A 22,619-nucleotide genomic window follows, 5' to 3' on the forward strand; every position below is an offset into this window, starting at 1 on the left:
GGACAGACTGGCCGACAGAGATTCCTCGCTATAGATTGCATTACTTCACTGCAGTTTCTCTCTTCTCCTCCTCGTTTACTCACTCATTTATTTATGTGACATCGACGACATCAAATAAAACTTGCGTCCCCCCGTAGAGTTGCCCGTTTTCCCAAGCCAGGCTCTGTCCGACCTGAGTTCAACCCATGTGGAATGACACACATTGACCATTTGTCATTGACCCCTCGAAGGGGAGTTCAACTTGCATCATCACGTCTTAATCGAGCATAAATGACATGATTTACATGTTGTTGTTGTTTTTGTTACAAAATCCGTCTTCCAGCCAGCTCTTAAATAGCAGGATGTTGGAACAGTCATGCTAATGGAACGGTCTCATTTTGATGCATGTGCTAATGTATTTCGGACTCGTTACTTTCCACCACTCACAGTACATTGTACAACTTCTTGAGAGCATGTTAAATTAGTCAACAGGTAAACAATCTCCCGGTCTGACCAAGCCTTTCCATCATCACATAGGATGTATATATATATATATATATATATATATATATATATATATATATATATATATATATATATATATATATATATATATATATATATATATTTTTTTTTTTTTTTTTTTATTTATTTTTTTTTTTGTGATCCTCAAGTGTTTCTCCCCATTTACACTCTAACATTTCCTTTCTACGAATGAGGATGCCATTTCCCCGGGACCAAATTTGTGCGGGAAGGGGCTGAGGACAATGGAGTTCATTTCCATATGAAAGGATGGGGACAGAGAAGGAGCAGCAGGAGGTACGGAGTGCTATGCCCTTCATCTGCATCACCATGGGAATCAATTGAACTGGACTCTAATTGGCTGAAGAGGGTCCCATTTGGCCCATAAGAGTCCCACTCATGGGTTCTTTCCGTTGCATGTTCCATCCAACCACTTCACTGTCCTATTCACACGAAGAAAAAAATAAAAAAAAATAGGTCTTGGATTCATTGATGGAAATCTTTGAGCACAATTTTGTTCCATTTACAAAAAAAAAAAAACATCAGATACACTGAAGTGTGCACATGTATCTTTGAGAGAACGTTGCTGTTCACGCAAGGAAATGAGAGATTATTTTAACTAAACTTAGCAAACTACTGTGCACGTAGAAAGTACACCTTGCACAAAGTCAATCAAGATATTTTTTTACGAGGTACAGGTCAGCGGTACAAAAGGCACTGAGATCAAATGTTTGATGACACAATCATTCCTTTTGTCCCCCATTTTTTATTTTTTTATTTACACACACAGGTGCACCCACACATTGCCTTTCAAATAATATTCACTGAAGGTTATTTCACCAAATCCGCTCACATAGCCCTTTTTTTCCTTTATCAAGATGAACTGCTGATGTGCCTCAGTGCAGAAGACAAATGTGCAAAGTCAGACAGCACTCTGCCCATCTCCAAAAAGAATGCCCTCAGTCAGTCGAATGTGCTTATCTCTGATGTATTCTCACAGAGTTCAGTGCTGACAAAGAAGTGTAACTTAAAACTGGGGTACGGCTTGACACATGTCAAAACATTACGGAGAAATAGCGCAAATGTTGACATCACCCCACCATAAGACCTTTCATCATATTTACACAAGAGGTAAGGGAGATCATAGTCACTGTATTTTAATTCGTTTCCGGCTTCGCTTTGACATTTCTATTTTTTATACTTTGCCGTTTCTCGTCCTTCAGGGTAAAATACAGAACCTTTGCTATGAAATCAGCCAGTGGTTGGTGTGTGTCTAGTTCTGTACATTGGGGATGATTCCCTGATTCCTCCTCTTGCCTTGGATTTGATAGCGTTGCCGGTCTCTTAGTTTTGACATTTCTGGGTTGCTAATTATCATCAGTGTGTTAGCGTTTAGCTAAACCTTAAGAACAGCCTTAGTCACGCCACACCGCTTCAGATTGCTGCGCAGACTACCTGTTTTGTAATCGGGTGTTTTGCAGTCTTTTTGGTTTGCTGTTTTGAGCGCTGATTTGCAGCAATAATAAACAAGGAAGGAAAAAGACGAGAATATAAGGAGAAGATTTTTTTTATTATTCATTTATCGCGCACACAACACGGTCTAATTGGTTCTATGCATTTACCCTATCCTGGAGGAGCAGGGGGCAGCCAACATACAGCACCTGGGGACTAAAATCCAGATCCAAGCCAATGCCTGGGTCAAGGCCACTGACCAGAGAATTAACCTCATATACATGCAATGATGGTGGGGGAAACCGGAGCACCCAGAGGAAACCCAAGCAAGCACCAGGGAGAACATGCAAACTCCGAAGAGACACCCTGCCCCAGTTGGAATTGAAACCTGGGACCTTCTAGCTGGGAGGCAACAGTGTTAAACACTTCACCACTGTCCCGGGGGAGATGATAGACCAGGATGCAGGGACAATACAACAAAAGCTTCATTCTTAGCGTTGGCCACTCAACCAGAGCATCCGAGATATCCAGCAGTGCATCAGCAAGCTCCTGGGTCAAGTGTTAGAACAGTTTACCTGTGCAGGCTGTGCGTCCATTCTGTGATCTAAGGCTTTGTGTCTTCAAAAACCGTCAGCGATTGGAAAAGCGAACATCCTGCAGTGTCCTTTCATTTTTTTGTCTCCATTCCTCCTCGCAGAAAAATGTTGTGTCATTGGGTCCTGAGCAGGATAAGCATTGTTGCTTTTCAGTCCTTTTGTCCTTACAGTATTTACCATTTCTGCCCCTCTCCCCTTTTGTTCAATTTCACTAGACACTTGGTAACACTGTCGCAGCTCCACTCTTGCCGGGAGGAATTTACAAAGCAGTGTGACATTTAAGAAAGTCAGCATTACAATCATGAATATGTGCGTGTTGATGTCGCATGTCTCCAAATGACATGAGACTTCATGTTAAAAGCAGGACTATTAAAGGTGTTATTGGTAACATTCAGCCAATTAATGTTGCAATATGTCCCCCCCACCCCCATCCACTTGCCTTCACACCACAACAACATCTGCCCCCTCAAGTAGTTGCCGGTTTGTTGCACTAACTGAGGTTGCTCACGCTAGCAAATGTTAGCCGACATTAACATTGCTAACACTAGCCAGCACATGTTATGATTGCTAATGATATCAAGGTGCTGTCTCCTAGGCAACTGGAGTACAACTACCTATACTCTTGGTCGCATAAACCTTATTAGAAGCTGAAACCTGCTGTCAGAATTCTTACAACTACATAAGATCCTTTTGGACCCAACCCTATTTTTTTTTTTTTTTTTTTTTTTAAATAAAAACTGTGTATTCACCATCACAATAATGTTTTTCAAGGCAGAGAGATACTTCAAGTGGCGGTTGGACAAGTAGCAGTAGATCCACATCGAACTATCCTTAAACATTGATCACACACGAGCTCGAGAACCTGCGCTCTTCGATCAGATCTGACTTTATCCCACTCGGGGGTTGGTTTGCTTAGTGAAACCTTCGGCATGCTCCAGGCCATCATTAGCTGTGTAGGGCTGGACCAAAAAACACGGGCTAAGAGGTACAGCATTAATGTAGAATCAATTACCAACAGAACTAAAGCACACTTACACAAAGGTTTAAATGCCCACTCAGGTATTCTCAAGACACAAGAACAAGAAGGCTTGAAAAGGCGAATCAGTTTATGGATGGGCCTGCCACGGTGGCCTCATTTGCCTCCCCAATCAATGGGGATTCCCTGAAAATAAAACGATGCAGTGAAGGTTTTTGACATTCATAGCAACATTACATCTAAAACAGAAATGCAGGAAAAAAAAAAAAAAAGTCTCCTCGGCTCAGAACAATGTTGTGAGCGCGCCCCAGCAATAAATCTCCCACCCCTCCGCCTCCTCCACCTCTCTCACTGTGCTGGTGCGGTGCATTCAAACCTTAAAGTCCTGGATTCAGAAGCTTGACAAGTAAGACAGATGCAGGTTTGAAATGTTTTCAGCAAACACACATTATACGCAGAACACTTTGAATATAGTCTAGCATGAACTGATCACTCATATGCTAAAATGATGTTCCAGACAGAGGAGTCTCCTCCGGCGCTGAAGCAGTCTGATCTGCCTATCTAACTACCAGACACTGTGACCTGAATACAGCGAGAGGAAAAACTGTCAGCACTGTCTTCTTTCCTGGGCTCATTTGCTAGCTGAACAGATGCACGGGCCCTGAAGGAAAAACAATGAGATAACGTGATAGCTTCACTTAGACACTTTCTGACAAACACAATTGACCTTGGCGTAATGGCTGTGTTCAGAGCAGCTTCCCGGTTAAGTCGAAAAGCCGCGACACGGCTGCGAAACCCCGGTGGGATCTGAGGTAAAACATTGTAATGTGTTATCAGCAAAACATAATGATTCGAATGCCTCCGAACTCAAATGTGCGGAGGAAATCTTGATAAGGATTCATTAAAAGTTAATGAGTCGGCATAAATTCTTAAAGCGCGTGCATTTTCAGCTCACAGTTTGCTGTTAGCAGCAGTAGTTAGCAACAGCAAAGCACGACAGTCAGATCCAGGTAGCTGGCAGTCAGCAAACATGGGTTTGGCTGAACAACAATGGCGGGTGGGGAAGCAACAAATCAGAAGACTTTACTGTGGCGCAAGAAAATCATATAGTACAGCTCTTAACAAGCACTACTTTTTGCACGTAAGCTGAAAAATATAAAATACACAAAACTGAAAACGAAATTCACGTTCGTGATCCCGGTCTCTTCTGAAAGGTCAAGACCAGATCCTCAGACTGAGCCATCCTGAGCCAAATATGCCGAGGCACAAAGGAGGTTCAAAAGTATCTCTCGCCCGTGCACTCACTGGCTGCTAATGTTTACACCTTGTGTGTGTCATAATGGCTGAATGGTGTCCAGGAGACATCTTCTGTAGCACTTCTGAGTATTCTGCCTGGTGTTCACAGGTGCGTAGTCAAGGTCAATGCCCCTGGCCCACATTGGTTTGAAGATGCAGATCAGTGTGCAATTCCAATCACTCGGGCCCACACTAGTGCGGCTGTTATTGTTTTCACTGTCCACCAATAATAGGATGGGTGGTTCGATTCCTGGCCCCTGCACTCTTACATGTCAATGTGCCCTCAGGTAAAGATACTCAACCTGCTGTTGCCACAGTGACCCTGGATTCTTAGAATGATTTACACAAATGGACCCCTGAGACTGTGGGCTCTCAATGAATGAATGAACACTTTGTCCTGATTTAAGTATGAAAGGCTGTGGCCTGGCTCCGTCTTAGCGTTCGTTTAAAGTGTTATAGGAGTCATTTTTGACTATGAGCTGAAATTTGATAAACATATCAGCACAGTCCTGCTACTTTCACCTGAATGCAGCCTCTGTTATTTTTCCAGCCGCTAGAAATGGTTACCGATGCTGTGTTTGTCCTCCTGCTCAGACTATAGGGGTCTTCACTGCTGCCTAAGCTGAGACCTTGTTACCCGGCTGCAGTTGGTCTGAAACTCTGCAGCAAAACCACTAACTAATGTGGAACTCTTACCTCCCTCACGTCACCCCGGCTGTGACTTCATCGGCCCGCGATTCATTTAAGGATTCAATTCAATGTTCTCCTTCTCATCTATAAGGCTTTGAAGAATCTTGCTTCAGAGTATGTTAGTGAACTGCTAATGCAGTACACCTCTGCTCAGCCCCTCAGGTTGTACATGGTTCAAGGCTGAAGATATGAGGGAGGCGGGTCATGGATCTCAGACTGTGGAACCGGCCCGGGACTCGGGTCAGCACACTCTCAGGGTGTCAGTGGAACAGTGTGTTTGTGCTTGAGTCATGCACAGTGTTTTGATTTGTGATGCTCATGTTTTTTTTTTGTTTTATAGTCTCCTGTCGTCATTCTGTGTTGCACTCGTCTCGTCTTGTTCTTTTACCCTTTCATCATTTTGTGAGGTACTTTGTTACCTAATGCTCTGAAAGGTGACATATAAAGACATTTGTTTCTTACCTATTTATACCTCATTCAAACAATAAATAAATAAATAAATAAAAATGTGTGTGCCGCTAAATGCTTCTTTGGCAGCCAGTCAATCTTAACAGAAGTTAAGCACGGTTTCACATTTCCCCAAGCAATAGATGTGGACAAAGTGCCAGTGGATACATGTTTTTGCTGTAATGACTAATTATTGCAATATAATCTTACGTGTCTGAAACAGGGACACAGGTAAACTGAAATTAGCAGCCTGTTGTTATAGAAACAAGATGTGTGTGCCACTTTTTCCTCAAAGCGTCAAAGCATTACTCTGAAGAAAATGGAGATGCTGCTCAGGTCTGAAACATGAGCATCCTCTCGAGATCTCTCATTTTGAACGTGAATACAAAATCCATTATTATTATTATTATTGTTATTACTGGACACGATAAAAAACCTCTTAGTAAATGTAAAAGAAGAGGGGCTTGCAGTCTTCCACACAATTCCATCTTTTCTTCGTCTAATGACCCCCCCCAAAAAAAAACAAGCACGCAGGACTGCCTTTAATGGCTTTTATTCTTATGGAGCAAAGCAAACAGCATTTAACAAGAATGAAAATGTGACATGGGTTTATGTCTCTACTTAGTCTCTGCAATCCTTTTTTTTTTTTTCAGGGGCTTTACTTCTAGCGAGCTTCAATAAAAAGGCATCTTTCGAAGTGCACTTACGGAAAATTTCTCATCATAAACTCAGCTATGGGCAATAATTCACACAAATTCACTTCAAATGCTCTCAGCCAATGGAGTAATGAAAGGTATTTTGCAAACAATTGCTCCCTTTCCTCCTACTGTGCACCGAAGGGGAGAAGGAGCGGTGACTGAGTGAGCTGTGACATTGTGCTAGCATCAGCAGGCTTCTCGTGGAAGCGGGCTCCCCGGCACACAGGAGTTAGCCAGGATTAATGAAGATGCCAGAGTTGCTCCTCGGCTCCCGGCTCTAATGGCACGACACACAACGCAAACGCAGTCAACACAATATGCCATATGGCATCATTGCCACAGGAACGTTCGGGCTGAAGCCCTGGCACCGACAAGAGAGGGGGACACGCGTTTACACATTTGTTTTGCACACGCATTTTGCACGCACACACACACACGCGCAGGCAGGATTGTTAAAAGTCACATCTGAGCGCATCCCCAGCTAATTTAGACCAGCCCTTTAGCAGGAAATCCTCTGGTGCCCAAGCATGAGTGATATACAGATCCACCCACAAAGGCCCCGGCTCTATCTATCTCCCATGTCATTGGCATTCTAAATCTCTCAGTCATGCCTGCATCCATAATGGCCCAATTACTGCCGATGGGGATCCCACTCCCTATCTGACAATTACATCTGTTAGAGTTTGAGAGCGTTAATGCCTAAAAAATATCAATTAAGGTGATTGATCAGGATGTTAATATCCTATTAAACAGCAGTCTGGGGCTACAGAGCATTTCTGTTGATTGGGCTGAAATGAGAGCGACTCTCCGGGATGAAGCGGCTGTAGTTTAGCGGGCCAGTTAGACCGTAGATCTAATGAACACGGCGATGGCCCAGAGTTGCATTTTATTGCCAGATAAACCTGGACAAGAACAACTTTGCGTAATTGCTACTGAAAGGCAGCTCACTGGAGCTATAAAAAAAAAAAAAAAAAAAAAAAGCAGAACGAACGGACAGCTTCCTCGCCGGAACCAGACAGGTATCGATGTCGCTTTACAAAGAGCAGGGGGGGACGAGTGTTACACTTTAAACATTGTATCACACACTACGCTGTTTGTCAAAGGATCCTTCGCGGTAACTGACTTGAACCAACATTTATTTTTCATTAAAGTCACTGGCAGTCATAGTCGAGGTACAGTGCGGTGTGCTGATTCTCATTTGGAGATTGACTTGAGCAAACTTTGACACTGCCTCCTCGGTAAGAGTGGTAAATTAGTTTCAACAATGTCTTATCTGGACGCGATTATATTTTCTCTTTTTTGAGGCCGTTTTAGCGGGAATGTTTGAGGAGCTATAGTCGGATGTTTAAGTTTTAAGCGGCGCGAGGGGGGAACCTTTTCTGTTTCCCCATTCGGCGTGTCTGCTATTTAAGCCCTCCGAGGTGATTGGACATGTTTTCAATTGCAGCTCGGCTCCTTTCTGCCCGACTGATTGTTTGAAAACATAAAGGATCGCCCCGCATTGTTGAAGTGCACAGTGAAGCCTTGAATGGGGGCCAATTAAATTCTAAAGCATAATTTCATACATTTGCGGTGTGTTACAAAATGTTTCCTCTTTATATCGTCTTGTCGATGATCGCCAGAGTGCTGCACTCATCCCCTCCCTCTGTCCTCCCGCCACCCCGTCCTCCGCCTCCTCCACGGCTCCCATTTTTGAAAGGCTTCTAGCCGCTCCATTCTTCCCCTGGCACGGCATCACACACTCATTTCATTTCTCATTTACAGACTGATAATCAGAATGTCATTACAGTGTCCACACTGGGCCGCTGGAGGGGTAATTGAGCAGCATAAAAGGCATTTCAAAGAGGGATGAATAATATAAGTGGAGAGGGGGGTGAGTGGTGAGCTGGACCCGGGCCTGCTCTCTCAGGTGTCTGGCTGCTATCGGGTGGCATCCGCCTTGGCATTATGGCTAACCATGTCTACGTCAACCTCATTTTTCACCTCGGGCACATTAGAGGCTGAACAGGCATCAACGCTCATCTGGAAGAAAGGGGGGGGAGAATCGATAGGAGAGTTTAAGAAGGTCAAAGTCAGGCATCAACAATCACTTTACATCATGCAAGACCCGGGGATTAGGATGCTAAAATGGAGTGTGATTTTGTCCTTGATTTGCGCTTTTTTTTCACGACTCGGGGCGAGTCCTCCCAGTTGAATCTGCTCTCAGAGCACGTCCATCCAGGTAGAGGTTAAGCCCACGTCTCAGCGGGACGCTACAAAGACTTTATTTCTCCTTAAGACTAAGACTGAGCCGTCTTTATCTCTTCCCTCGCAAACCGGTTGATTAATTAGTCACTGGATGGCTTTGAACTGTTGTTTTCCGCGTTACGTCGTGAACAGCGCATTTCACCACGGCTCCTGAAATACCAAAAATGTGCATGACTCCTTTAGTTGCAGTGACACAGATAACAACAGTTGCATCTGTATTACAATCTAATGCTATTTGTTTTGTTGCCTCCCCCTCCCTGCTCGCATCCGCCCCCACCGCGGTGTGGCAGCCTGGCACAGCGCCAGCCCCGTTTGGCCGTGGTGGTACATTTCCATCTCATTCATCACATAAAGACAGATAATCAGAAAGTCATTACAGTGGCTTGACACCAGTGCTTGCCCCAGGAAGACAGAGTAATTGAGCACCACAGAAGGGAAGAGAGCAGACTGAGCCAAGGCCACGCGGTAATGAATGTGAGATGTCGACATAAGAGGAGGGGAAGTGGATCTCGATGCACGGAGACACAGACGGGACAGAGAGCGAGACTGACAACCGGGGGGTGGGGGAGGTAGGAAGACGGTTACGTGCAGGTCGGTGGACAAAGAGAACATTGTGGAAAGAAGTGAGGGAGGCAGACAAACACCGGCATGACTTTCAGGTAATTGAATCAATCCACACACTGTCAGGCAGAAGAAACCGCACAAAAAAAAGTGAGATTTGACTGGGGTTCCGACTCCTCTGTGATCCCTTGGTAACTGTATATGGCTGCGCTTCAGAGAGGGCTGCAATTTGATGTAGCTTGTGTTTAAATTTCTACCTAAAGAATCACGCAGATGTTGGAAAAGTCTATGAAACTGTTTATTTACTCAACAACACAACAACACAGATATAAACTGCTTTGCAATAAAAAAAAAAGCAGTGGAATGAAAACAAAGCAGAAAAAAAAGAAAGCTGAAAGCCGTGATAATGAACACATAAGACGCACAGAGATTCACGGCCATTTAACTAGAATATATTCAACACTGTTTCTGCCAAATCCAGATTTGTATTTGGATCCACATGAAACTGTGCTCACAGATACCAGCCACTCAAATACGCCAGAATTCTTTCATGAAGATCGATGCTTTACTCCCTGAGAAATTAAGCAAAATGTCAAAAAAACTCACTTTATCTCACAATGTTAGAGAAAGTGAGTAAAAATCCCTGGAGCTGTCCGTCTTATCTTCAACAGTTGACAGGGTCTGTTCTGTACTGAGACCCATGCCCATCCAAGTTTCGTGGAAATCCGTTCTGTAGTTCTTGTGTAACCCTGCCGACAAACAAACCAACCGACCAACACACACAGGTGAAAACATAACCTCCTTGGTGGAGGTTATAAAAAGTGGGTTTTTTAAAAGTGATTTAACAAGTTTTCACCCCTGATCTCCTCAGGCAGGATGTTCCAAAGTCCAGGAGCTTGTACTGCAAAGGCTCTGCCACCTTCTCCTGTATTCATCTAGACCTCGGAATGACAAGCAGTCTAGAGCCTGAGCATTGACTGAACATTTTATGCAGAAGTTAGTTTTAGTAAAACAAAAACAACGCTGAGTTTTGTAATTAATTTGAGACATAATCTCTCAGCCAAAAATACAACCTGGTTGCCAAATATTAAAGCTTTAAAGACACGCCAAGCCAAATTGCATAAATTAATGCCAACACGGTGTAGACAAATCCACAGTTTTTCTGCAAATTAACATTCGGTGGCGGTCGGGCTGAGACACTGTTAACCCTCACAGCACACACTCTGCTATAGTGCATTGAAAAACTAAGACTAAGAAGAAGCTCACAGCAAACAACAGACTGAAAGAGCCATTATGCACAGAGGACCAGCGCTGACTGAACAAGAAGATATGCAGTATGTAAAAGCCTATCAATACAATTAGCCCCGCACCTTACCCAAATGCAACATGGCTTTCTGCCTTCTCGTCCTTATTTCGTTATTCTGAGTAAAACAAATCGTGATGTCTTCTCACGATAACATCTCTGGATCTGTATCCCCTATTAAAATCCATTACAGCCGCATTATAAATCATCACATTGTGTCAGTTTTGCAAGGCGCATAGAAATCAGACACCACCAAACACCTAATGGACACGGGTCTGCAAGAAAGATCTCCCGTCTTTTGAACAATTTTAAGGTGCTTGTAAAGTTACAAGCGAGTGAGTGGCTCTCACTTACAGTTCCTTCACGTGTCCTGACACCAAATCAGTAAGTGATTTACGCCCGCGCCGCCAGGTGACTGCAAGGACATATACAAGCATATGCTTGTGGAATGGAAAACCCAGTAAAAGTTAAAAAAAAAAAAAAAAACAGTCCCCAAGGATCAGGATAGAGAGCAGCTTCTCTGTCAGACCCCGTTTGTTCTGTCAGACTTTCGGTAGCGCTTGCTTTATTGCTGCCTGTAGGTGCCAGGACAGCTCTTAGGCGAGGATGATCTCATTTTCTGCGTTGGTGAGTTTCCAAGATGTTTATAAGACTTGCTTGTTGTTTTTTTTTTTCTTTTAAATTTCCCAGCCTCCTCCTGCGGTAGGAGATTATACCACCAGCTGTTTTTCACAATCACAGTATATGTATGCTGTAGGCAGAGGGGAATTTTGACTCCATCCATCAGTAGCTCAGCTGTTGACAGAGCTTTCTTTATGTGTTTTGAGGGGAAGACTTCCTGGTGGTAATGGATAGAAAACTCCGCCACTAAAACCATGTGCTTTCAGAGAGGTCCTCATATAGAGACTAGTTTCATGACAATATAGCTAAAATGTTGGAGGATTTTAATACCACTTTAAATTAAACCTAAAGTGAAACAACACTTGATCCAAGTGAACACACTGATTTCAGAACAGTAAAATAAGAATAATCGGTTCAGTTTAAGAACATTGGCCAAATATGTATATTAATGAGTAAAGAAAACATTAAAAAAATACCATTGCTGTGCTAAATTATATTACTTTTACTTACCACTCAGTTCTGATGGTAGATCAATTGAAGGTGCAATATGTAAAAATTGGCCACCTTTAATACATTCTCCCAAGAGACAGGGGCAGCATATCACCAGAGTAACTGCTAACTGCTGGTAACTGTATGCTTTTTATACATCCATGACTGTAGCCACTGTTAGCATGATAGCTCAGTTAGCCATGCAGCTACAGTAGCCAGGCTACCAGGGGACTGTTGGCTTTTAAGCTGCTTGCACAGGAGCTCCGAGCTTTGGCTAGCTGGCAGCTGGCAGATATCTCTTTAACCCAATACATTGCAGTCTGTAACAAAACATTAAAACAGTATTTTTCTTCACATTCTGTTGATAATTTGAGTACATTTTTGGATGTTTTAAACTACAATTAGTGTATATTACACCTTTAAAGCACTTACAAACCTCTCAGCTCTTGTGGCAGCTGATATCTCTCACCATAGTTATTATTCACTGAGAACATCAGGAAAGCTTTCCAAAAAATACAGTGAAGGTTGAACGCTTTCAGTTTTCCAACACGTCAAATACTGACGTCAGCCGAACCAACATACAATCCAGAAGCATCAGTAGCCCCTTTTAGATGGAAAAGGTAGCACATTTCCAGCAAGGTAAAGGCTGCAATGTGCCTCCTTGTCTATCTAAAATGGAGGTGTACTATTCCTTCTTTTCCAAAAAGCCGACAACTGGGTTAAGCGTAAACATGTGGCGTGATGTCAAGCATGAAGTTGGGCATGAACAGTGAAGTAGGTCGAATTTATTTTCAAAATAAGAACTTTACATCGCACCGAACTGGAGTTTAGAACTGGGTTCTTAGCAGGGGGGGGGCGACTGTTAGTAGCTTGCCACTACAACAACAAGCAGACAACGAAGACAGCTGCAGAGACCGAGGAGATGCTAACATCTCCCAGATCTCAGCGGCTTTCCAGTTGCTCATCTTGACCTCCACGGATGAAGTGATGGACTGAATGCTGTGATCAGTTGTTTCCTGGTTTTAAAACTCCCTGGCTGTGGGTCACACAACAGTGCACATCATCGACACCTCCGCCCATCTCATGCAATTGCTGGCACACCGACAGCTCGGATTTACATAGCAGTGGAGGTAGAAAAAAGTGTACCCTCCGAGGTGTCAAATTGGCGGAACAAAACAGACCCCCAAATTACTGCCTTCTGTCTAAATCTGTGGACCTAGCCACCATAAGGACAGCCAAATTGGCAGCTTGCTGCATAGTATAAAAACAGCTAGTATTTGACAAGTTGGGGTGAAACTCAATAATCAAACTTCTTACAAATTGGACTTATTTTATATATACAGAGCAGTGACTGAACATGGTCAAGAAACCAATAATGCACTTGCAGATACCATTTTTTTCAAGGTGAAATAACAGATATTCTCTCAGCAACAACACTAAAGTGTTCTCTTGCCATCCAATCTTTAAGGCCTTTTAAAAGTAAATGTGTAGTAAGACATGTAGGACTGTTCTCAATAGGCAGCCAAACTGAGAAAAAATGTTAAATGCTAACAGGGGTCCATTGTAGATAACTTTTTGTGATAGGGCATCCTGGTTGACATGCCGAGCAAAAGCAAGACAAATGTTGTTTTTCTGGGGTCCTCACCTCTTCCTCAAATGACTCCGTCGCAAAGTATCTCCACTCAATCTAAAGCACGTCTCCACTGGGGGAAAAAGGCCAGCTCACACTGTAGAGTATTGCAGGGATTTCTTTTTAAAGTTTTGGGACAGACAATTATTGTCTAGACGGGGGGATTATGAGAGCCGTCTCAACAGTACCGTGAGGGTTTGCAATAAAGGGGAGCTTTTATTGTGTCAAGGACTTCTTTCTCAGTGTTAGTCAAAAAGTTCCCCTTGTACTTCGTTTTTATGACAAGCAGTATTAACATGCAGTATATTTTCTGTCCTCAAGCCTGGGTCACAAAGACACGAAGATAATAATCTTTGCACCAAAACATGATATAGACTCCTGTAAGTATAGCACAAGCGTGGCCGCTGAGAATCAACACTAGGCGAACCAGCCCCCCTGCTAATCTATGTTACTGCTTAATTGAGGGACGATGTGCAGAGGCAGCTGTGGAACACCACCTGCCAGGTTTTTGACCCTGTCCTGGAGCTCAGCTGCAACCAACCGAGACACACTGTGATTGGCTGTGGAGTCCATGGTTTCTCCAAGGGTGCCTGCAGACCATAATAAGTCTATTATGGTGAGGGAAAACCAAAAGGCAAGAATCAATATACCCCGCTCGAATATGTTACCTTGCCAAATATTTTCTTCAATGATGGTCGACTCTTTTCAATACAGTCCAAACATGAAATAAATGAATTTCTACTCTGTTGTAATCGCCATGGAGGCTTTTTCTTTTTTGTACGTTATTGTTGGGTTTTCTTTCATTAAAAGCATAAAAGAAGCTGCCTTGTCCCAGCTACTCACCACTCATATCAGTTACCATGCCAGCTACACACTGCCATTGGTAAGATTCTGCAAGCTTACAACCTTGTTACAAACTGTCTTTACCAAAGTCCAGCTTGTTTTTTTTTATCATGGGTGTTATCGTAGCTATAGCCAGTTTTGGCTCTCTGCAGACACCTTTCAGTATTCCTGGAAAGTCTACCCTGGACTGGACTGTTCCAGAAACTGTAGAGCACATTTATGGGCACCTTATTAATCTGTGTTGAGACTACTGTGCCTGTCTACTGGAAACCCGACTCGTATGCTAGTGATAGAGGATACAGCAGACGGAGCTAATGTCTAGGCTTCCCATAAATACTTATGTGTACTGTGCTCAGACCATTCAGTATTACTGAGCCTGTCTACTGGAAACTCAACTTACCTTCTCTTATGGGGGTATTTTATAAAAGCGGATACTACAGCTATTGGCATTGCACTTTGATGATGTGTTGAAGTATCATTGGAGTTGTTGTCTTACTGTTAAAAAAAAAAAACTACCACTGCATATTAAACTCACAATTATAACCTTAACTTTTGTTTAGATGACATTTTCTTATTTTTATTACATATGTTTGCTATCCTAACTGTGTGCTTATTAAGTTGCACAATACATTGAAGGGCACTTTTAACCATAATTTAATTTGAGTGTTTACATGTGTTACATTTTATGTTTGGAACATTTTAGGTCCATGTTAGTTCCGACCTGCTACTGTTTAGGGAGGGACAGATCCAAGTGTAACTGAGCAGAATAACATGTGCAACTAGGCCTAGTATTGTGTACCCTGAGAGAGTAATCTCTTAACTTTAAATGCAACATAATCAAAAGAATGTGAACAAACAACAGTGTTGGCGTCATGTCAAAGACATCTCTGTATTCTCTTGCAGCGATATCTGCTGAAGTTAGCATGCTAAACAGCTAGCCCCAGCTAACAGACTACTCTGTAGTCTATTAGCTCCCTGTAGCTTCAGCTGGGAGACATATGCAAGTTTGCTATCTTTGACAATCTCTCTTACCTTTTGGAGTAACAAATGATCCAAATAAATGAATAGAAATATACTTACATTTGTTTTACTTACCAAATAGAAAAATACATTGGCACACTGTCTGAACGGAAGTTTCGCTGGTTTATAAAACTAAGATGAGCCAAACTGCTTTGTTAACTCATTGTTAAACACAATTTATTAAACTCGAAATGAATGGAATACAACTCACCAAAACAGTTTTGGTATCTTTTTCCCAAAAGCACCTCTGGGTCGGATGAAATAAATCCAAGATGTCAAAATATTCTGGCTCTACACACTGCTGTTGATTATCGCTCTCTTATTCTTGCTCCTCCATCACTGCAGCTCTCTCCTGTCCACACTTGCAGAGTCTTATCATCCCCTGAGTCATACTTCTGATCGGAGCTGCTGTAAATCATCTCTGTTCTGTATCCCTGGTCTTCAAACTGGAATCTGTCTTTCACCGAGGCTGTGATATGTCCCAGTCTAGTGTCCAGATGTGTTAATTGGGAGGAGCACAGTATGAGCTCCCTTGACCATGATGACTCTTCCCATGATCCAGTCAGCTCAAAGAGCCACTAGCTCCACAACTAACAAAGGTAATTAGCTAATAATAGCTTACTACAAGCCAGGATAGCAAAAACCAGTAGTTGTCAATTACTCTGAAATGATACGCTGCCCCCTACATCTCCAGAGCTATCTTCAAATTTTGGCCTCATTTTACAAATGACACCTCTAGTGCATATATGTTTGATATTATATCTTTAATGCTCTTCTACTCATCTCTACAATAATTCTTAATTGACTCAGTACCAAGGATCAAATAAAGAGGCCACCGATCAAGATCAAGAGTTTTTGCAGAGAGAATCTCAAAAAGCCCACTCAAAGGCAATTCCCCAAGCAACCATCAAGTATGACATATATCAAGGTAATGAGTTATCCCCACTGCTGCTTTGCATGAGTCAGATCATCATAAAGCACAGATGTGAAGACTATGGCATTTCTTTCTGGCGATGAAACTGAAGAAAGGGAGGACAATTAGCTGTGGAAAAGCCCATTTATCTGTGGGGTTTCCACTGTTGCTCAGGACCCTTGATACCTCAAATGAGACATTACCATCCATGTGTCTTGAAGAGACAGCTACTCAAGCTCAAACTGAAATTACATGATCCAAGCCAGCAACACTTGCACCCCTAAAATCATCAAATATCCAGCTGGTGTATCCGGCTGCCAAGAGAGGACAAATAAGCTGCTGACATCAAGAAAGTAGTCATGTTGAATTCAAGATTCTGACTAAAGTCAAGCATACAAAAAGGATAAGTTTAATAAAACACAGCAGCTCTAAAGACAAAGGGCCAGGGCTATGAGAGTGTCTCAGCCATATTCATCAACGATACAAAGGTGTGGAGAAATACATCTGTTAAGTATCTGCTCAGAATAAACTGCGGAGAGAAAATGTTACAGCAGCGAATGCAGGTTTCCACACGAGATGAACCCTCTTTAACAACCAGTTGCTGGAAAATGCTGAACATACCATCAGCGCCAGGGAAAAACGGTCAAGTATTGGACCTGTACAGCGGTGAAGATGTCTTCCAAGAACATGAAAAACATACACCAAGCTGCAGTGTCAAGTTATGAGCTGGATCCTGACAAGTCCTACGTTGTGAGATCCCAATCATGTGATCAGGATTTCAACCAATCAATGTTCTTCAAGGAAAAAGACAGCTAGAGACGTCACCTGCAGCGGTGGTTTAGATGTGATGACCAACAAGAGAAAACACTGTTGGTTTAAAGGCATCAATGGTGCCCCGAGTTCACAGGTTCTGTCTGCTCTGGAGAGTTTTCATCGAAAGAGGAGCAAAAAATAAACAAATAAATAAAGATGCCACTAAAGGCTGTCCTCGAGGTAAAATACATTTTTGCTCCTCTCTTGATTGGCCTTGGTAAGAATTTGATTTACCAACTGGCTCTGCTGGTGATAGCACTCTCCTACTGTTAATCTGCTTGGTTGAGGTTATTCCTTGACAGACTGCAATAGACTTGGATGGTCCATCCAATCACCTGCTAATGGTGCTGTAGTACTCGAGATCTGTCTTGATCTCAAGACCACTTTTTGGAGGTTGTGGCCTTGTTTCGGAGTAGACTGAATTAAATGGTCTCAGACAAAGAGGATTCTTGAATTTAGACTTACTCTTCTCTCGGTCCCGATACAATGTCGTGTTGGTCATGGCTTGGTCTCGGTTAAGTTGGTCTTAATTACAACACTGCCTGTCAAGTATTTTTGGAAAGTGTTCCTTTTTCTAACAATTTCTAGCGTTGCCTGTCAAGACAGTTCTGTGTACCACACCGTGCTGTGTCAGGTTATGACATGTCTGGAGGAAATGTACCAGAAAGGATGCTTGAGAATCCCAGAACAAAGTTCTAGGTCCGGGCCATGGTGCCCCAACAGCACATTGCGGTACTGCTCAAGAAACAAAAAACTGAAGTTTGGAATATTCCGGGCTGTGACACCAAAGCTGACTGCATCCAACAGATTCAAAGAACACCTTTCATACACCATCTCTGTCTGCAGAGGTGCAATTATAGAAGCTGTTTTAATCAAAATTAAATCACGACCACAATAAAACCTTCTTTTTTTTTTTTTCAAAATCACACTCACTTTTGCTATGTTTTCCCCTTTTCTCAGTTCATTAACACTGGTCGAGGTGTGAATATGTGCGAGTCCTTTCATATGCAGAGGTGCATAGGTCTGATAAAAAACAAAATTAATAAAAAAGTTAAAATAAAAACTTGGAATAGAAAAAAAAGTGGGGGGGACCAGTGCGTCTTTGTCAAAAGATCTGCCCTAAATTCCCCAGACAAGTTTCATCAAATAGAAAAGGTGGTTGAATTCAATTTACTTCCTCGGATCTTCACCTAGCCAGCAGTGCACACAACACACCGTTTTGTCGATTTGTTATAAGGGCCCATCTCCGCTTTGTAATGTGGTTTCATCTCGTCCTTCAATCTCACCTCAGGATTTTGGCACAGAGCGGACACACTGGGAAACAGGTAAGAATATACATGTCCAAGGTGCTGCACACACACAAACACACACACACACACACACACACACTGCAGATTGGACCTGCTAGTGTTGTATGTGGTTTGCTGTGGATTTTCAACTGTGAATTGGGAGTTAAGAGTCAGATCAATTGAACAAAACACAACAAAAAGAGCCCCAATTGACATTTCAATGGAATTTATAGGAGGTATCTGTGTACGTGGGAGTGTGTGTCTGCACGTAGGTATATGTTTAACAGAGGAGAGCGATATTCATACCAAACACAAATAAATAATAGTCACAGATGGATCACTGCTACAGCTCATAAGATAGAGTCTGTTTGATGAAGAGGAGACAGTGTTAAAGAGTCTTCTGATCAGGACCCAGACCCCGACTGGCTCATTGCAATTCACAGTTGGGATCCCGGCTGCAAGGCTGAACTATTGAAATAGCAACATGTATTGAGCGTCCTTCCATGTATTTTTTAAATGTGTTAGACGAGATGCATATTCTGAATGCCAAACTATTCAAGGCAACTTTATGTGTCATTATGTGGCCATCGAGTACGCGCGTGTTTGAATGCACGCGGGATGCCGTGTATGTTTGAAGCTTGAGGTTCCACCGGGACTCTTCACAACCACTTGTTTGAAAATTAAAACGGTTGTGTCTTCTCTAAACGCCCCCCGTTGATTTCACGCAAGAGGAAGAGAAATGTTTCAGCGGACCCCCTCCTGTTTTAGTTACAGCCCCTTCACTCCACGCACTCTTTTCTAGCATTTTCAGGGGAAATCACAGAGCAACACAGACAGCTGCCTGGCTCTCACTCATGTATCCTATGTGTGAGTATTTCGGCACTTTAGTGTGTGTGACAAGTGTGTACAATTTGTGACATTTTTTTTTTTGATGCCATCTCTTGCTCCGCACGTGTGTGTGGGGAAGTGTGTGTGTGTGTGTGTGTGTCTGTCAGCACGGAGCAAACAAAGTTCTCTGAAGCTCAGCTCAGACTCTCTCAACAAACCTGTTTGACACCACTTTGAAGTCCTGCCTGCTGCTCTGCTACACTTCGACTGTTGGGAGAAAATGCTAAGTACAGCGGCATCAAGGAAGTTGGAAGCAATGGCTGTGTGAATGCAGTATAATAAAGCAGGTTGTCTTTGCTGTTACTTTCGGGGGAAAGACAAGTTGTAAAACAGATCATATGTCATCTTCAGAAATTTCAGGATTCTCGCTTTGGCATACTTTATTTGTTCTGACTGTCTTCTAAAGGCCTGTTTAGACCCAAGATTTGTGACGAAACCAGCTGAAACTTGCAAATGTTTGCAGTGTGCCAGGCTGCATCGGCGTGAACCCTCTAAACAAGCCACCGGGGACTTGACAAGCTTAGACGCAGACAGCACCATCAGTTGGGCTGAGCTACGATGGGCCAGCTCACACTGCTGCAACTTTCTACTGCAGTGTTTAAGAGCGGTTTCATCTCGTCACGAATCTTCGGTCCGAACTGGGCTCAAGATGAAGAGTAAACCGCTCCAGCGACTAGCTTCTGGACCTGTTTCGCTTCAACCATGAGTCAAGACAGGTAACACAAATCATGCAGTGTTAAGAGGCTCGCAGCGTCTTCACAAATCTAAGGGTGTTGCATCACAATCACCAGAAGATATCAATCAATAAGCTGCCAAACAAGAGTTGATAGCTGCATTCAAAACAACTGTCAGTCAGACAGTCACTGATGGACGTTCTCTTTCCTAAACATTCCCGCGCCGTGCTTTGGCAAAAACAATGGCCACCTGGATTCATTTTGCACAAAAGTGGCTGTAGTCACTGCGGGAAAATCATCCTCTGAATAAAATGGCCTGCAGCTGCCACCATTTTCCCTTTCCAACATAACCTGTGGGAAACCAAAGGGGGGGAAAAAAATCATCTCAGTGTAAAAACATTGACACATCAGCACACTGCGCCCATTTTTAATCATCATAACTAATATACTGAGATGAGTTCCTCTTTCACACAAAACATCTTGACATTCTCTTGTTCCTCCGATGAGGCAAAGATTGTTGCTTGCAGTTGCTTGCCTTGTGCAATACTGGCCTGAATCTCACCACATCCCACACATCTGTTCACTCAACGCTCTTCAACGATGAGCTAACTTTTATGACACCTAACTAGTGAAAGAAGGGAACTGAATGAGATGTGAGCAAAAAGACAGTTAATATAAGTCAGCCCAACAAATGTTCTGTGCTCCTCAGACACTTAGCACACCACATTTCCAGGCGGAGACACCCAGGATACGACAACAAAACATGCACCTAACGTCCAGACTCCACTGGGCCCACACAGCCACGATACAGCTGCCGGGGGTGATGTCAGCCGTTCTATGACAACGATGGTTGAGTTTCCACCAGGTGCACGACTGCACATTTCAGAAGCCAGAGAGCCGGACAGGGAGTCAGACAATGGCCTAGTGCATCCATTCACTTTTCGCTAAGTCAAAAACATTAACAATGAACACATAAAACGGACAAGAAACCAAAACAATTTAACCATGTAGCCTACTCAACCAGCTCCTGCATGGTTATGAAGCTGTTTGCCGGACGGAACAAAAGCAAGCAAGGTAACAGAGATCTGCCAGGTAAAATCAAATGGCAAACCCTTTGGAATTAAGGGGTTAATTCAAGGAGTCAAAATCATAATAATTGCAATAACCTGTATATTTAAAAGCTATGCCTTAGCATGCCTCTACTATAATTTTTGGTACCACATTGTGTATTTTTTTTTTTCAGCTTGACACAGTTTTACAAAGTCCTGACTTTTCAGCTACAACATAACCTGTTAAGACAACTGGTACCTGTGTAATTTAGCTGCACCAACACCTGCAAATCGCATCTGTCAGCAAGTCAGTGGGGACCAATACATATACTCACTCAACACCCAAGTAAGCACCAGCATCTTTTAACAAATAAAGTAGCCTAAATGCCGCTTTGACTCAAACTAAGCACACTGTTTAAATGGAGGCAACATATTCAAGGTAATTAAAGAGTAAATCTGCATGACATTTAACTAGTAAACATAAAGGTACTGTACAAGCTCACCAGAATGGAAACTACCTATTTATTTTGTCTCTCACAAAATAGTCTGCATCCAGCTGTTGCCTACAGTAAGGAGCATTCTCTTGCCCAGTCAGAGACAGTTGCCAGGCAGAAGAAAATCCACAGACCAATCACCTTTTCATGCGTGTATGTTCTGCTGTGATGTGACAAAGGAGAGACGAGGGGGGGAAAAACAGACCCGTAATGGAAAATGGAAGAATGAGTCAGGATAAGAGTGGAACAAAGTAGCTCTGACATTTTAATGCTTGGATGTTTTTCCTCCGCTAAATTTTGGTTACCTGAAATCATATTCCCTTCAACATCCTGCTCCTTACATCATTCTCATTTGACACTGCTGTTAAGATACAGTGAAAAGCAGAAAACAAAGATGCATTTGATATCTTTTCGGAAACGTTTCACCCACCATTCAATGGCACTTGGTTCCGTGTGCAGCTCTGATGGTCTGAGATGGCCTCTGACTGGGCTGCCAGGAGCAATATCTTGTCTTAGCCTTTCCATCATCACCTTGTCCATAATAGGCAGAGGGATACGTTTCCTACTCGCTGATCAGGTCACAGCCCTTTCGATGATGCTGGCAGCTGGTGCTCTGCAGAGTGACGGGGCTGCATTGGAACAGAGTACCGGAGTATGTGTGTGGAGGGGTGACCTACTGAAGACCATCTGCAGGCTCTTTCAAGGTTGTAGGTGACTCAGGGTGAAGGACGCGATGTTGTGACGACTGAAATCCTGTCTTTCACTATGAGGAATGTCATGGCTCCATGACAATGCCGAACGGCGCCTTGTCTTATCGTCTGAGAGGTGGGAGATTTGGTGGAGGGGCAGAGGAAACAGTCAGTGCTACTCGCTGTCTTACTGCCCTCATTGCAGTTGAGCTCCACGGGGGAAAACATAGAAGTAGACCCAAAATTGCTGGCATCTCATTCACTGCTTTTAAATTAGAATACATATAAGGGTTTTTCAGACAACCCACTGAAACTTGACGATCGACACCGTGCTGGTAGGCAGAGCTCGCCTTTCTGTTTTTTTTTTCTCCGGTGTGTCACATTTGACGTCACTAATGGGCTTTCTGCTGTTCCACTGAGCGGTAGAAAGCAGCATGGAT

This window comes from Acanthopagrus latus, chromosome 18 (genome assembly GCF_904848185.1).
Source record: "Acanthopagrus latus isolate v.2019 chromosome 18, fAcaLat1.1, whole genome shotgun sequence".
Classification (NCBI taxonomy): Eukaryota; Metazoa; Chordata; class Actinopteri; order Spariformes; family Sparidae; genus Acanthopagrus; species Acanthopagrus latus.